An 18,496-nucleotide genomic window follows, 5' to 3' on the forward strand; every position below is an offset into this window, starting at 1 on the left:
ACCCCAAAGCTTGGCCCCTGTAATCGATCCACTAACCTGCAAGCAGTGTGGCTCCAGGCATCCCCAGTCTCCATAAAAACGCATTGGGCTGGACACCGAAATTGACTTCTGCACCTGGCTGCCAGTGTGCCGCTGGAGGTGCAGTTCTGGTACTCACCTGACCCTATGCCCTCGCTGACCTTTGGTCCCGTAGACTGGAACTGTAAGTGTGATACTTACCTGTTTAACCGCAATATTGTTTTACCCATAGGGGAATGTCAATAAATGTCTTACACTCCACTGTGTTAGGCCTAAGGCTGCTAGACCACATTACCACTAATAGAGCACTTTGGGTTTTACATTGAGCCCTGTACACTTTTGGGGAACCTCTGGACTCTGTGCACGGTACTACCACAAAGTGGCAATATCCTAAACAGGGCCAGCTCCATAGAACCACTAACACCCGTCATCGTCTCTGTAAGCCTCATTAAACACAATGCTTATCAGGCCTAGACAACAGCTGACTCACCAGAGCAACTACATTGTTAGTCTAGTGTCAACAGTAGAGTCTGTGCAAGGTAGGCCAGGGTGCCCTGACATCTAACAGCACAAGGGCCTATCTTTTAAAAGTCAAAATGGAGTCAGAGGGATGACAGGGGGCACCCAATAACAATGTACCTATAATTAGCCCTGGTCAGATTCAGGTGCTATAACTGTATACGTTAACCACCATGTGCCTGGGTAGGAAATTGAAGACACTCAAGTAGGGCCTCATTGGAAGCCTATGCAAGACAGGTTACTTTACAGCTGAACTAAAACACACAGTTCACAAATTACATGCACCCGCAAAACACTCGAGTTATAACCACTGTGTCTGTCAAAGCAAGGTCGAGGTTGCAGGGTTGATCTGGGAGACACCACATTCGATAATGATTCCTCAGGTCCTGAAGAAATTGCTGAAACCATAAGGGCAGTAAAACATGCCAACCTTCACCTTACGAAGGTCCTTATATCGGTCATTGATGGGTGCTATAGGATGCAGCAGAATAAGACAATTATCTAGATGCATTGTTAGGTAGACTAAGCACAACACAATAGTTAGGTACCTACAGAGGGACAGTCTAGGAGGCCTACCTTCCCTACAGCAGCTTACATTGTAACTGATCACAGAAAGGGATGCCCCACTTTTCGTGAGAGAGATCACCAATAAGAAACTCGGGACATAGTAAATAAACTATACCGGAACTCGTTGGTTGCTCCCTCGATGTGTCTACCCCATTTTTGGGTAACCTGCTTTGAATTACATTGCCTATGCAGACGTAGAACACATTTATGTAGGTGCACAACCAAGCACAGCTTTTAAATAGTGAGCAGACCCAAAAAAAAGGACAGAGTAGACCCTCACCACGGGTTAATGTACATAACTGTAGCAAAATAACTTTATTTGGACTATTATAGGCACATTCCTGTCTTCTGAAACCCCAGTAAAGGCCTATACCTTTAATCCTCTTACAAGCTGAAAGGAGCTGCTTGCATTCCCTTAATTCCCTCCCCTTTTAGTTCTCCCTTTTCAGTTCTGTATGTAGATTAGAGAGTCATCATTTGATACCTGACAAAAGCATATTTAAAAACAAGAATCCAAGCAAGGTAAACCCCCTCAAGAGTGCACCTCCTACCGTCCAATATCGCTCCTTAATGCGGAAGCAAAAATATTAGCGAAGGCACTGGCGATCAGGCTCCAACCACACCTCACGTCCCTTATACACCCCAACCAATCCGGTTTGATGCCATGCCGTAACACGGCGATGAACCTAAGACGGCTTCACGGCATAATGGCCCGCATGTCTACTATTCAGGAAGAGGCGTCATTCTTTCATTAGACGCCAGCATGGCCTTTGATCGGGGGGAGTGGTTCTTTCTTTTTGCTGTGCTACAACACTTTGGCCCCAAGTTCAGTGCCTGGGTACGACTCCTATATACGCAACCCATGGCACACGTAGTAGTTAATGGTTGAGTGTCAGATGACTTGCCTCTGCGGCTGGGACAAGACAGTGCTGTCCTTTGTCCCCACTTTTATTTGCTCTGGTACTCGAGCCGCTTGCGGCATGGATTAGAGGGGACCCAGTTATATGAGGACTGCAGTGGACGGAGGGGTGGGAAGAACGCATTTCCCTCTATGCGGATGACATCCTATTATACATGGCTTCCCCCAGCCAGTCACTCAGCTGTCTGTTAGACATCTGTGCGTCATACGGCACATTTTCTGGATGGACGGTTAACTGGGCAAAGTCTGTATTGTTCGTTCTTCATGGTCTCCTCCCCCCCACTCTCCGCCCCCCCCTCTTACTAAGAAGAGTAACGATACCACTCGGGAGGGTTTCAAATACCTAGGCATCCATGTCACACCAGATCATACTCAATTTTACAAGCGTAATCTTCTGCCCCCTTTACGGAGACTTAAAACCGCTGTGAAACATTGGCACTCACTGCCCCTGCCCCTTTTAGGCGGCGCAGCCCTATTCAAAATGATGGCCCTCCCCCGGTTCCTTTACGAGCTGCAAAACACGCCAACCCCGGTCCCAAACTCCTATTTCAAAGAAATAGAGTCTGAGGTGGGCCTCCTCCTTTGGGATGGAAAGCCCCCCGCATAGCAATGTCCAAACTCACTAGGAGATGGTACGATGGCGGAATTGCCCTGCCCAATGTGCAACTGTACTGTTGGGCCTCTCAACTTACAGTAGTGAACCAATGGCTTCACGCCCCGCAGGAGGAACCTGTCCTGCGGCTGGATAGACATACCCTTGGTGCAGACGGACTTTTGGGCTCGCTTTATATAACAAGGCCAAGAAAAACACACTGATCGGCCCCACTGCGCATACAGTACACACTTGGTTCAAGGCGCAGCGAACGCTTGGCTGGGAGGGAGTAATCACCCAACAAACACCACTTTGGGACACCCCAAAACTGGGTATGCTCCGTAATAGTAAAGGCTTCACTCAATGGGACCTTATTGGCATCTCTAGTGTTGGGGACCTGTGGAGGAGGGGAGAGATGGTGACATTTGCCCAGTTACACACAACGTATCAAATGGCTGATTCGGAGCAGTTCCGGTACCTGCAAATTAAACATGCACTGACCAAAGCCCTACACCCCGAGGTGCCGTCCTACCAGAGTCATCAACACTCAAAGACCGCATCCTGACAGACCACCTCACCAAAAAAGCAATCTCTTACTTACCGCAAACTGATAAATAACCAAAAGGATCCCACGCACGCCCTGAGAGAGAGGTGGCAGGACAAACTTGGGAACATGGACGACCAGGACTGGCAGGAGGCACTGGCATCTCCACAGGAGGTGGCAATTCCATCCCGACTACAACTCGTTCAACTGAAAATACTGCACAGAACATACTACACCAGGACTACACTTCACAAGATCGGACGGACTGAAACACCTTTGTATTTACAGGGGTGTGGACAGACAGGTACTTTTTACCACACGTTGTGGGATTGTCCCTTCATAACAAAATACTGGGAGACAGTCATGGCTACAATTACCCGGGTCTGTGGCTTCGATGTTCCCCAGAACCACGGAGGTGCCTTCTTAATATTTGGGAGCTAACCGACCTCAACCACGCTGCACAGGCCTGGACGACCCTTGGGATTACACTAGCTAAGCGGAACATCGCACAGCACCGAGGAGCGCCAACTGCCCCCTGCATCAGGTGTCACGATCTAGATAAGGCAATGGTGGCAGAAAAGACAGTGTTCATACACAGAGGCTGTCCCCAAATATAGGTGCGGGTATGAGGAAAGTGGAACTCATTCCGGGGTAATATTTGCTCCCCACCACCTGAAGAATCCGATCCAGACCTAAGTGAACTACCACAGAGCCAAATGAGCAGCTGGGGGTCCTGTATCACAAAACGTGTGTCTAGCGTATTGAGGGGTTATACGCAACTGTACCATGTCTTGTTGCAGGGATTCTGCTTATGCACAGAACTATGCGCAGGAACCCAGGACCTCAGAGAATTGTGGTGTACCAAAAACTCCCCTCAGAACCCAGAACCCCTTATCCGACTAGCTTAGTGTCCCATTCGTTATCCGAGATCTAGCTCGGCGGTCCCAATGTATAGACAACCCAGAACAAGTGACTTAGAATATTTTCCGGAATGGTGCGAATCAGAAATACCTTTTCGTTATTATTCTCATATCAGTCCACAACAGAATAAACAGAGACACGGTTAAAGTTTAAAGAGTTTAATTTATAAACCTCGCGTCCTAAGATGCAGTATTTTGGCTAACATAAGCAGACAAATGATTAAGATCAGAACCATCAGCATTGTTACAATACCATAGAAAATGAAAGGAGCAATCATGATAAAATGACAGTGGAAAACTGCCACCCTCCTTTCGCTAGTAAACTAATAGTATTATTATTAGACTATTAGAAGGTCTCTAGGCTTGAATGGGGAACCCCATACCGTATAGGTCAGCTTAGTGGAATCACATCACAGGATCAGCTAGGCTCTCTCCTGGGAACACTCTTCTGCCGACTGACTCTAAAACATGCTGCACTGCAATATTAAAAAGCACTCGTCTTTCAGCTATCTGCAGCTGCGTGCATGTTATGGCTAAATAGTGGTACGATCAACCTGAACCCAACAACATGCACCGTCTAGTGACCCAGACTCGTTCTTTACACGGTGTACAGACCAAGGTCACTGCTCACTGTTAAAGATGTTAAACAACAGACAGTTCTCATGTGAAGCAAAGTCGAGTAAGCATTTCTTAATCAATAACATGTGACAACAGTGTCGCGTGCAAAAGCAGCAGAAGCGGCAAGATGGCTTTCTAACATCTAACGCGGTTGTGCTAACTTAACATTGTACATAGGGAGATGGGTATCATCACTACACTCCCCTTTGATCGGACCACTAACCACTAGGGGCGCAGTTTCAAGAACGCAGAGTTCAAGTTCGATAGAACGGAAGCAAGGGCATGAACGATAAGTCCATATAAGGCGAGTGAAAAAGTTCGAATAAAAAAAATAAAAAGAAAAACGATGTTGTTGGTAAAAAACCTCTTAAAAAGGGAAAAAAGCAAAAAACATCGATGGCCGTACCATGAAATGACGAGGGCACAAAGCCAATCCATGAGGGCGTAGGCACAGTAAGTTGCAACAGCTTCCAAGAGAAAGTCATTGGAACGGTCCTCAAAATTATCCGCCATCCAGTTAAGCAAGGGAAAGGAACACACGTGTTCCTCAACTAAAGGAGCCTCAAGCACCAAACCTGGACAACAGGCGGGTTCTTCAAGTTAACTCCGTTCCAAGAAGTCAGCAGCCGCCTCTCCGATGTCCCAATTCCCAAGGACTCCATGCGCAGCCGCACAGGCCATAATCCCGATGCCGGAGCAGTCCAACTCATGAACCACCAAGGGGCTCATTAGCTGACCAAAATCCGGAGCAGGAGACACCGATGACGACAAACACAAATCCAGAGCCCACTGGAATGGACAATCTAGGCAATGAAAAACAGGTTGCACACAAGTAAAGAAGGGAAACCGGAACGACAGTCCATAGGCGCTGCTTAAGGTCGCCAACGGCAAAGCGCCATAGTTATCAAGCATCCGGTTACGCAGATGGAGCAGCCTGGGCATGCTGCCTTGGTACGCAAGTCGTGCATCCATTGCGCAGCACACAAATCAGTAGAAGCACCCCAGCTACAAGGGCGAGAAGCAAAGGGAGACCTCCGAAGACGCTGGAAAAAATAGAATGAAAAAATGCGGGGATCACACCAAAAATAGTTTGAAAGGAGGTCACGAGGCCGGAGCCCACAATTTTAAAAAAATGTACCAAGCCAGTAGTTGACGAGGCATTAAAGATAGTCCGAATCAAGGTCCCAAAATGTAGTGGGAGATAAGTATTCAAAAGTGCTTGTACTTCTGTGCGTGTGTTAGCTACGTGAAGGACAAATGTTTCACGGGATGAAGTCAACGCGACTTCTTTCTGAGACAATAGAGCCCTTATTCTGCTCATCTTGTTGAACTCTGCTTTCAAGGTTGGAATAGAAGGCCAGATAGAAACATCGAGCCGGCCATGCGGGGGTAGGAAAAGGACATTATTGCAGCAAACCACTCGCTGTGATACAGTCACTATGTAAGGAATTCCTACTAACATCCCACAGCAAGCTTCATTATTTAATATCAAATAACTACCGTTAGCAAGCAGTGTAAAAGACGGTGTTATAACTGGCACCGGAATCCCTTTCAGGATGCACGCTAAATTAGGGGCCTGTATATTACAAGCACCATGTAGCTGAATATGTCTACAAACTACAGAGTGATCCGGAGTGGAAGTAGACTCCTCCCCTTTCAAGTAAACTTCTGCACTGTCTCTCACACATCTATACGTGAATGGGAGTGACCAAACTTCGTGCAGGAAGGCAGAACCAAGTTGTTCATATCTGCCAAGAGCATAATGTTTCATGCACGAACTAAACTTAAACAGGGGAAAAGGGTAAGTTACTTACCTGTAATCCTAGTTCTCTTCCAGGGGTATCCTCATCAAAGTCATAAGCACTGAATATTCCCTCCCATGTGCGGGGACCCCGGAAATAATAAAAATATATATGTAAAAAACATACATATATACAGCTCTGTATATGTATAAACCTATATCATTTTTTCCCAAGCAAATGCAGCCCCTAAAAAAGAAGGCTAGGCAATGTATAAATACATATCCAATAAAACATATAGGTATAATAAAACACCTAAATCTCTTTTTTTAATGAGGTAAACACTCATGAGAAAGCAAAAAAAAAAAAAGAGAAAAACTGTGGGAAACACAGATCCACAACACATTGCTAGCCTGCAGGCTGCATTGCAATACAATACCATAGAGACTAAAAAGCCCTGTATAGGTAAAAACTGGCACCGTGCCTTTAAGGCAGCCCTGGCTTCCATATCCCATCATGCCTCAGGGGTGACAGTTAGGTCAGTTGTTCTTTGCGGGACCGTAGTCCTAAACACAAAGATATATCCTTTCCATAATGAATAATACACTTCTTCTCATTTGCCTGGGGAGGTGGGTGGGTTGCTTATGACTTTGATGAGGATACCCCTGGAAGAGAACTAGGATTACAGGTAAGTAACTTGCCCTTCTCTTCCAGGGGATCCTCATCAATAGTCATAAGCACTGAATAGAGTAGCAAGCTCACCTTCCACCTGCAGGCAAATGAAAAAAAGATTGTACCACACATGGAGAAAGATAATCATGAAAATGATTATGTATGGAACAGATTCCTCAAGGAGGCTTGTCCTACTTGAGTGTCTGCTCTGGTGTCCGAGTCCAGACAATAGTGTCTGGTAAAGGTGTGGACAGATCTCCAAGTGGCTGCCTTGCAGATCTCGGAGAGTGGGACATTATTGAGAAAAGCAGCGGTAGTCGCTTTTCCTCTTGTCGAATGAGCTTTAGGGCGCGCCCCCAATGGTTTCTGAGCCAGTTGGTAGGCCAATGTAATACATGAAACAATCCACCTAGCAATGGAACGTTTGGATGCAGCAAAGCCCATACGGACAACCCCATAGTTCACAAACAGTTGATCAGATTTCCTGACATTCTTAGTCCTATCTAGATAGAATTTTAGGACCCTTTTGACATCTAGAGAATGCAACGCCCTCTCTGCCGGAGAGGAGGGGTTGGGAAAAAAGGTTGGTAAGGAGATGGTTTGGTTTACATGAAACTCCGATACCACCTTAGGAAGGAACGAGGGATGAGTTCTCATCACTACCCTATTGAGATGAAACGTAGTGTAGGGTTCTTTAGAACAGAGGGCCTGTATCTCACTGACCCTCCATGCTGAAGTGATGGCTATTAAAAAGGCTGCCTTCCATGTGAGGTGCTGTAGGGTAGCCTTATGAATAGGCTCAAAGGGAGAACCCATGAGCCTTGACAGAACCAAGTTTAGCTCCCAGGAAGGAGAGGGAGGTCTAACAGGGGGATAGACTTTCTTGAGACCTTGCAAGAAATCCTTTACCACCTGCACCTTAAAAAATGACTGCTGTGAAGGCGAACGCCTGTATGCTGTTATGGCTGCTAGGTGAACCTTTATGGATGAAAATTTCAACCCTGCCCTCGCTAAATGTAGAAGATAGGGCAAAATTACATCCTCCTGGCATTTAGTTGGATCATAATGATGCTGAGCACACCATATATAAAACCTTTTCCACTTACAGAAGTAGGAGTGTCTTGTCGAAGGCCTCCTGGCTTCCTTCAGTATGGACATACACTCTTGAGGGAGGTTCAGATGGCCATACTGGAGGACTTCAGGAGCCATGCTGTTAAGCTCAGCGAGGGAAGGCTGGGATGGTAAATCTTCCCCCGCATCTTGGACAACAAGTCCGGCCTGCACGGCAGCCGCTTGTGGGGGCGGATCGACATGTGTAGGAGATCCGTGTACCACCACTGCCTCGGCCAGTCCGGTGCTATGAGTATCATCTTGGCTGAAGAATTCTGCAGCTTGGTCACCACCTTGGGGATTAGTGGGAGAGGCGGAAAAGCGTACACAAATGTCATTGACCAATTGATCAAAAGGGCATTCCCTAGGGATCCTGGTCGATGGTATCTTGAGGCGAAGCCTCGGCATTTTGTGTTTTGCTCGTCCGCGAAGAGGTCCACTTGCGGACGCCCCCATTCCCCGAAGATGTCTTCTAACACCTCGTCGTTTATTACCCAGTCCTCTGGTTCTTGAAAATGCCGACTGAGTAAGTCCGCTTGCACGTTGAGTTCTCCTGGTAGGTGCACCGCTTTCAATGAGATGTTCCTTGCTAGGATCCAGTGCCACAGGGACTGAGCTTCCAGCGAGAGCGTCCTGGATCGAGTACCCCCCTGCTTGTTCAGGTAGTACATTGTGGTGGTATTGTCCGTCTGCACTAGAATGGTACTCGTCGTGATCGCAGGCAGGAACGCTTTGAGGGCTAGGTGGACTGCCCTGAGCTCCAGCATGTTGATGTGGTACAACTGCTCGCTGCTGGACCACTGTCCCTGAGTTTGCAGAGACCCAAAATGCGCACCCCATCCCTGAAGGGATGCGTCGGTGATTAAGGTCTGAGTTGGGGGCTCTTGATGGAAGGGGATCCCCACTTGTAGATTCATTGGCTTCAGCCACCACTTGACTGACTGCTTGGCTGCAGAGGAGAGGCAAACTTTTTCTTCCCACAGGGAGTTCCTTTGATCCCATTTGTCCTCGAGATCTTGCTGGAGAGGACGCATCCTTAGCCTGGCATTGGGCACTAGGAAAATGCAGGATGCCATGGCCCCTAGCAGAGATGAGATTTGCCTTGCCGACGACAGATTGTTGGTTATAATCTGCCTGCCTTTTAGAATAATGGATGACTGTCTTTCCTCCGAAGGAAACACTTTTCCTACTCCGGAGTCTATAGTTGCACCCAGGTAGTGGATCCTCTGCGTTGGTGAAAAATTGGACTTTTTGGCATTCACTCTGAGACCCAACTTGCGACACAAGTTCAGGCATAGCGACAGCTGTGACCGCACATTCTGAGGCGATGAGCCCTTTATTAGCCAGTCTTCTAGTTAGGGATAGACGAAGACTCCTGCGCGCCTCAGAGCAGCCGCTACTACTGCCACGCATTTTGTGAATACTCGAGGAGCTGACTTCAGGCCAAATGGGAGGACTTTGAACTGATAGTGAGAGTTGCCTACCACAAACCTGAGAAATTTTCGATGATCCCGCAGGATGGGAATATGGAAATATGCGTCCTGAAGGTCCAGCGAACACATCCAATCGCCCATCCGGAGAAGAGGATATATTTGGTGGAGCGCCAGCATGCGAAATTTTTCCTTTCTTATGTGTTTGTTCAGTATCCGTAGGTCTAAAATGGGTCTGAGCTCTGCCTTCACACTCCTCTTTTGAATGAGAAAGTATCTGGAGTAAACTCCCTTTCCTCTTTGGTTTTTGGGCACCTTTTCTATTGCAGATTTGAGTAGAAGCGTCGCTACCTCTTCTCTGAGCTGCTTCAGATGCTGGGATGAATTGACAGGAGGAATTGATGGGGGGTGACTTCTGAAACGAAGCGAGTACCCATGACGCAGTATATTCAGGACCCACTTGTCCTTTGTGATGGATTGCCACTCTGGAAGATGATGTGCAACACTTCCTCCCACCGGAGCGGTGGACAGCATCGGAGGAAGCGGCTTCTCATTGCTTCCCCGGAGCTTTGTTTCCAGTATTAGACTGCCTGTTGTTACCCCGTCCCCTGGATGGTTTGCGGGACTGGTATTGCTGTTTCTTTTGACCTTGCTGGTCCTGGTTCTTTTGCCAATGAGGGGTTTGAACCCTCTGTTGGTAATTGCGCCTGTCATTTCCCTTGCGGCGTCGAAACTCTTTTCTCTTTTCAAGCCCGACGGCTTTCATGGTCTCCAGCTCTGCCTTCATACGGGCCATTTCTTCGTCTGCATGGGACCCAAAAAGAGAACTACCGGAGAAAGGCAGATTTAGAATTCTTGCCTGCGCTTCCGGTTTCAAGGCCGTCAATCTAAGCCAAGATGATCTTCTGGCTGTGATCCCGTGTGCATATTCATGCGCTGCCAGTGTTGCCCCGTCCGCCGCTGCACTTATGACCTGGTTAGAAACCAGACTTCCCTCATGCAAAATTTCTTCAAAGTCCCGTCTGTCCTCTGATGGAACTTTGTCAATGAACCTCTGAAGAGAGTCCTATAATGATCTATCATAGCGCCCCAGAAGCGCTGAGGCACTGGCCACCTTTAAGCTTGAGGATGCTGAGCCGCAAACTTTCCTCCCCCAGGAGTCTTGCGTCTTACTGTCTTTATCTGGTGGCACCGTTGAAGACCCAGCTACTGCATGTGTCTTCCTGGCAGCGGCGGTGATGACAGAGTCCGGTGGAGGATCTGATTTTAGAAATAGAGGATCCTCCGGAGCTGGGCGGTACTTTTTTAGAATCCTCGCCGGCGCCGTTTTGGTGGTTGCTGGCGTGAGAAAAATATCCATTACTGGTTGCAACAAACCAGGGACTAACGGCAATAACGGGCGTGACACTGTGCGTTCATGAAGAGTTTCAAAGATTATGGATGAAGTGGTCTCCTGAACCGGCATAGGGATATTTAATTTTGCAGCTCCTCTACACAACACTTCCTGAAACGTAGAAATATCATCCACCGGAGATACCCGAGAGGGTGGCGTCTCCGAGAGTGTCGGTGAATAATCCCTTCTGGATGATCTAGAAGAAGGGGAGGTAGAAGGGGTCCTACGGCGCCTTCTCTCTGATCTGGTCGACTCTCTTCTGCGGGAGGAAGACCTGGATCGCCTTCTTGGTGTTCGAGAGTGACCACGAGATTCTCTTCCCCGAGAACTTGGTCTGATCGGTCTCGCTGGGAATTCCATGCCCCTTAATCTTGTTAGTGATGCCTTTACTGCGTCAGGCATAGCAGAGTCCTGAGGCATCTCCCTTACGGGACTCTGAGGTACCGCATTGTCCTCTTCCTGCGAACTTTCCTCTCTTGCAGGTACTGGAGATTGATGCACAAGCTCCGGTGATTCGGATCTTGAACTTGAGCCCTCTGATCCTGAAGGCGAGATAGATATAGGACGCGGGGACTCAGGAGTTGTATATATCAGTCTATGAGGGGATTTGCGCCTTGAGACTGGTCGAATCGTAAGGCGAACATGTGACACCTCCTGCGTACCCTCAGCAGAGGGCTGCCTCGACGGTGATAGGCCTATCACCGGAGATCTTGGACTCGAATCCTCGAGGCTCAGAGCTTCTTGTCTCGACGTCGAGATTATCTTCGACGGAGGCTTTATGTACCTCTCCAAAGCTTTGGAGACCTGTGAGGACGGAGGCACCTGCCTCGACGTCGACTCCAACGGAGGCATCTGCCTCGACGTCGACTCCAACGGAGGCCCCTGCCTCGACGTCGGTCTTGACGGAGGCATCTGCCTCGACGTCGACTCCGACGGAGGCCCCTGCCTCGACGTCGGCCTTGACGGAGGCGCCTGCCTCGACGTCGACTCCGACGGAGGCGTCTGCCTCGACGTCGACTCCGACGGAGGAGTCTGCCTCGACGTCGTTCTTGGCGGAGACTTCTGTCTCGACGTCGAATGCTCCGACGACGTCGAAAGCCTCTTCGCCGACGAACGATGTCTCCTCGACGGCGATCTTGATTTTGACGGCGATCTTGGTCTCGACGTTGACTCTGTAGATCGCCTACGTACTTCTTGCGACGTCGACTGATGTCTCGCAGACCTCGACGTCGAACGATGTCTTTCCTTCGACGACGAACGATATCTCTGTGCAGACGTCGATCGATCCTCTCTTGACGTCGACAGATGCTTTCTCGACGTTGAACTGTGGCGCAGAGTCCTCGACGCCGATCTTTTAGACGCCGTCGACGTCGAACGCATCCGCTTCGACGCTGAATCTAAAGTCGACGATGATTTTCTCTTTGCAGCATGACTTCCCCTTGACTCCTCACCTCTCAGCGACGATCCCGCCGCTGGAGTCTTCGACGCCGAGCCCGACGCCGATGGGGAGCAAACAGGGACCAACTGCTTCGACGTCGACCGTTCTGCTAAGCCGTACAGTCTAATCCTCTCCCTCGCCTTTAAAGTCCTTTTGGAAAGGTCTTTACAAAGATGGCATGTTGCTGGAGAGTGAGAGTCCGGCAGACAGATAATACACACCTCATGTGTGTCTGAAGCAGCCTTCTTTTTTCCACAAGATGGACATGGAATAAATAAAGAAGGCATTTTTCTGACAAACTAGCAAAAAAATCAGTCAGAAAAACACAGGATACTAACTTCCTTTCAGATGTTATAAGAAGAAGTCCAAAAAATCTTTAAGTTGTAATAATTCTTGACTAAAGAGTCAAAAAAGAAGAGAGCTGAATTCCAGGGTCCTGACTGAAGGAGCCGGAAAGAACAACTGACCTAACTGTCACCCCTGTGGCATGATGGGATATGGAAGCCAGGGCTGCCTTAAAGGCACGGTGCCAGTTTTTACCTATACAGGGCTTTTTAGTCTCTATGGTATTGTATTGCAAGGCAGCCTGCAGGCTAGCAATGTGTTGTGGATCTGTGTTTCCCACAGTTTCTCTTTTTTTTTTTGCTTTCTCATGAGTGTTTACCTCATTAAAAAAAAAAAGAGATTTAGGTGTTTTATTATACCTATATGTTTTATTGGATATGTATTTATACATTGCCTAGCCTTCTTTTTTAGGGGCTGCATTTGCTTGCATTTGCTTGGGAAAAAATGATATATGTTTATACATATACAGAGCTGTATATATGTATGTTTTTTACATATATATTTTTATTATTTCCGGGGTCCCCGCACATGGGCGGGAATATTCAGTGCTTATGACTATTGATGAGGATCCCCTGGTAACGTGATCAACCCGTGGATCCCCTGGTAACGTGATCAACCCGTGGATAAGCCACACGGCAGAATTTAATTCAGCAACAGAGAAAGGTAAAGGCTCTAACTTCTCAATGTGCAGCAGTGAGTAAGTAGCATATTTCATGGACATAAACTGTTGCTTTGCAGTTAAATTAAAAGGGGGGAACAAAGATGAAACATTCATGTAATCCCAAGGCACCTTCCCTGCCTTTAACGTTTGCAAGGTCCATGCAAACTGCATAATAGAACGCAATTGGTTTTGACCATGATACAATACAGACAAATCATCTTGCACAATGTCCAACACAGATGACACAATATTATCTAAAGTATAAATTCTGGAAGACAGGGTGTTAATGCTATTATCTATTACAGCCAACACTTTCTCCATATTGGCTTGATCAATAGCACGTAATCTGGATGCAGCCTCAATCTGTGACAGCTTCCAAACTTCGTTGTAAACAGCATATACCCATCTTTTGGATCTGCCAGTAGCAGGACCCTTAACAAAATCATTCAAATCTATTTTGTCGTTTAATTTTAATAAATGAAGTTTAACAGATGCTAAAGTAGAATGTCGCAGCCATGATTGGCACAACTTCCCCACAGAGTAGGTATTTACACTATGAGAGGATTCAAAACGTGGGTCCACACGAACTTATGTATACCCCTGTTTTAAACCTAGAAACCGATGTTGACAGACATCTGAACTTGTCTGCCACACCAACCACCCTTCCGGATTCATATCAGTAATGTTGAAGGATGTGTTGGACACGTATGCCTGCAAGGTAGAAAGGGGAAGATCTGTATGATTACCCCAACCAGGGTAAGCACCCAGGTCCGGAATCAAGGGCGAATTTAATTTTTTCATAGTACCCAACCCAAAACAGGTGGTCTGAAAAATCGCCGAATTTAAAAATAACATGTGATTCGGGATAAAACAGGCACGATGCAAAGCTTCTGTTGCCTGTACCTGCCACGGTTTAGAACCCCAAACCGATTTAAGATCGATAGTAGCCTTCCACAGATCATATCCTCCAATTGCCAATTCGTCCATAAAGGACTTGGAATACAACAATTTGGTGTGTGTCAGTCTAACTTTAAAAGCAGACTCAGGCGCTACCTTAAAATAAAAGGAGGCCGGGTTCGACACACTGAAATCAGAAAAATAAGTGTATTTGTCTACCAACGTAGCTGAGCTGCCCAGCCTAGGGGCGGGACAATATTCCCATTGAGTGTAATTTACAAAATTCCTAAACGTATTTGCTTTGTGCAGGAAGTGTGTGCCATAATGTTGATAGCAAAATTGCTCATCATAATTCTTCAGCATCAAATGCAGCATAATATTTCAAATTAGAAAACAGTGCTTCAATGGCTTTGACATCCCAATCATCCGAGTGGATGTTTTGTTTAACCACATCACCCATAGAAACACGAAATACATTCGGCACATTAATCACTTCAGTGGGGCCATGAATTTGAAATTTAACAGCATCCCAAGCAATCCCATCACGGACAGGCCAGGCGGTAATGTTCACAAATGTCTGGTCTCTTTTCATGATATGTGATGGGGAGTGGGGGGCCAAAGTTCCATCAATTAGACGAATTGTAGATCTTTCTTTCAGGTAGTGTCCATTGATAAGTCTAAAAAACACTACCACAAAGCCAATGGACATAAACAAAAAAATACTTATGAGCACCAGCCAAATATAAGTCCAAGGGGGAATTAAAAAATGTCTCTTCAACCAGGCAACAAAAATAGAAACCTTCGACGGGGCAACGGAAGTCATGGAATTTTTGTCAAGGGAAGAATGTGACTGGGTAATTGCGGTTGATTGCAAAAGAGGCACCGGGACTTCGAGGATAAGCATACTCAGGATCTTCAGGCAGATCACCAGCCGTCGGTGGCAGTAAAGGACCAGTAACCGTATGCATCTCGACGGCAACATCAGGCAAAGTGTTAGAAGCAGGGGCTACAACAGAATTTCTCAGCATCGAAGGGCAAGAAACCGCTGGTGTCATACTAAGTAGTATCGGCCACTCGCTGTAGCTTGACATTGTCAATAAAGATGTACCTGTTATCCTTGCGACCAGGAAGTGGAGGTAAAATGACTGTACGTGTACCCTGTACTCCAAGCACCGGAACTGGTGCACGATAAGAGGGGCCGAACTCCTTCTTGTTCTCCACCTTCTCACGGACCAGGTCACCAACTCGAGGTAGCCAGACGACTACCGGAATCTGAAGTGCAGCATGTTTCATCACTACAGTCTCACCTGATAAGCTACCTTGTAAACTGTATACTACGGGATGTGGAACTGTCATATGTTATCAGCACTGTTTTAAGCATGCATCAATAAAAAATAAAAATCCAAGCAAGAGGACTTCATTTCCCATGATCACTTTACACAGGAAGTGATATCACTTCATGCGCCTTCTCTCTACTTCAGTCAACTCTTCAGGGCATCCCATCGCATTGGTGTCCCCAGAAAGGGTAAAACAGTTAAGGGTATTATGGACTGTTTGGGCCAAGAAGGGTCTTGTGCTAAAAAAAAAAAAAAACCTGTTCCACTGAAATGTACTTGGTAAGATAAAATCATGTGCTTCAACCATCACCCCATAATGCCATCTCCACAAAACAAAACATAGGCCCAACCTTGCACACATCCTACTAACTACCACACACCCTCAAACTACATAATTCACATTCCAACTTAAGTTCATTAACATTCTCTCTGCAGTACTTAATGCACCAGAACTCAATACCTCACAAGCTTGACTCCTTCTCCATCACAGAAAAATGGTTTGCCCACATCCTCGCATATCCTAGGTCTATTTCTTCCACATACTTCCACCACATTCATCATGTGGACTGTACATACAGGCTTGGCGGAGGGCTTGCTGTCATCCGTAAGTCCTCCTGGTCCTGCACCGTACGCAAGCAAGGAAAACGAAACTCCATGGAGCTGCGGACATGTCAAACCTCTCTATGGGGTGCTCTCACCCCCCCCTCTACTCTACTCACCATAGTCAATGCCTCACTGACTTATGGCATCTTCCCAGAAGCTCTCAAAATAAGCCAGACCCTCCCACTCCTAAAGAAATCTACACTAGAACCGGATGACCTCACCAACTGCTGGCCCTTTCATCTGCAAGATCTTTAAAAACTCTGCATGTTCACTTTACCATTGCATCAATGCGTATCATATCCTGCATGACTACCAGGCTGGCTTCAGATCACGCCACAGCATAGCGACCACTACCTTCCATATCATAAACGATGCCCTCTTGACCACAGATGAAGATGATCCCTTGCCTCCTGATATTGCTGGACCTCTCAGCTGCTTACGACACTGATGACCATCCCAACCTCTTCTGTACTTTGGAGTCTCAAATGGGATTGATCACCAATGTTCTGGTTTTCCTCTACCGTTCCGACTGGCACTAGTTTGTTCACATGGGCACCTCCAGGCCCCAAAAGATCCCCAGGATTCCCTACGACCTCCTGTCTTCTCAACCCTCTATCTGGAGTCACTTGGTGCTCTACTCACAGAGAACAGCATCAAGACGCAGCAATATGGCGAGGATACATAACTCTGCTTAAAAGTCTCCTCTGCTTCCGACCTCCAACACCTTGAACAATGCCTGCACATCATTCAGACCTGGATGTCCAGCACCTACCTGAAGCTCAACCCAATCAAGACAAACTTCCTGTTATTTGCTAAGAATAACCAATAAGAAAAAGTACAAACCTGGCTCAATGACATGAACCTGGACAGCTTCATACCCAAACTTCAATCGAATACCAAGTCACCTGGACTCACACTGGATACCAACCTCACCCTTAAGGAACACACTATCAGAACACACAAAAGGCGGCCTGGTACCAACTCGCTCTTCTAAAGAAAGTGAAACCATTTCTTCCAAAAAGCACATTCAGAACTGGTGTTCATGCCTTTGTACTGTCGCATCTGCTGTCCTGCTACATGGCCTCACAGACTCCACAATAGCACCCCACTAATATAATACACGCCGGAGCACATCTCAGCCAAAGCCTGAAGAACGAATCACACCTCCCATCCTGAAGGAACTCCAGTAGCAGCTCTTGCAGCCCTGCATCATCTTCAAAACCAGCTGCATAATTTACAAAGCAATCATGAACAGCGCCCCAGCTTATCTGGCAGAGAAGCGCAGTCTCTGGTGGTTCTTGCAACACCCGTATCCATCCAGAACTGCAGACTAAGAAGTGTGAAAAAAAGAGGTAGCAGGCCTTTTCCATCCGTGCACCCAGCATGTGCAGTAACATCCCCATATACATACCGACCACCCCAAGACTACTTCAATTAGGGAAATAGTTGAAGACGTACTACTTTAAAGAATGCTACATATCAATGCAATCCAACTACCTCTCCAGTACCAGTTGACTTTATGCTTGACATTGACCCTGTCCAGCACTCTGCTGACTTTTGGCAAACCCCACAATATAGATATACCATATACATACACAAATACATACAAAGTGAGTACCAGAAGGCCTCTCTGCCTTTACAGAGACAGGAACAATAGGCCATGCACACACGGGTCACAGGTGGTAGAGTTATCCTGTGTTCAGCTGAAAGATTTCCCACTCAGTGCACATAGCAGAACTGCCTCTCATTTGTCACAAATGGCAGAGTTGTACCTTGTTCAGCTGTGTATTCAATCACCCAGTGACAAATAACCAGAATGCAGAGATATCTCTCAATTGCCAATGACAGGAGGGCTAAGCCTGGCTGCACGGATTTACCCTTGATCGGTGTGTATTCCAATGTTTAGTTGTTTGTCCACTGTTTTTACTGTTTGTTGCTCTGTCTAGATCCTTCCAATCATTCATTCTAATGAGACCTGGGACAGAAGGCATCGAGGATAAAGACTCTCAAAGAACAGGCAGCCTCAGAGAAAGGAAATGTGAGAGCAACTAAGGGAAACACAAGAGGACTGGAGATACACAGAGAGAGAGAGGGAGAAGTACTCTAACACAGTGACATTTGGCTGGGGAATACCAGCCAGGAGGACATATGAACAGGAGTTAAGAACAACCGAA

The 18,496-nt window shown here is 47.0% G+C and overlaps 1 protein-coding gene across 3 annotated transcripts in view; it reads right to left on the reverse strand.

The window, feature by feature from the left end:
- Positions 1–18,496, reverse strand: part of LOC146800033 (uncharacterized) — a 141,362-nt gene that overhangs the window by 66,650 nt on the left and 56,216 nt on the right. The window lies entirely within an intron of this gene.

This window comes from Triturus cristatus, chromosome 8, assembly GCF_964204655.1.
Source record: "Triturus cristatus chromosome 8, aTriCri1.1, whole genome shotgun sequence".
NCBI classification, from domain to species: domain Eukaryota; kingdom Metazoa; phylum Chordata; class Amphibia; order Caudata; family Salamandridae; genus Triturus; species Triturus cristatus.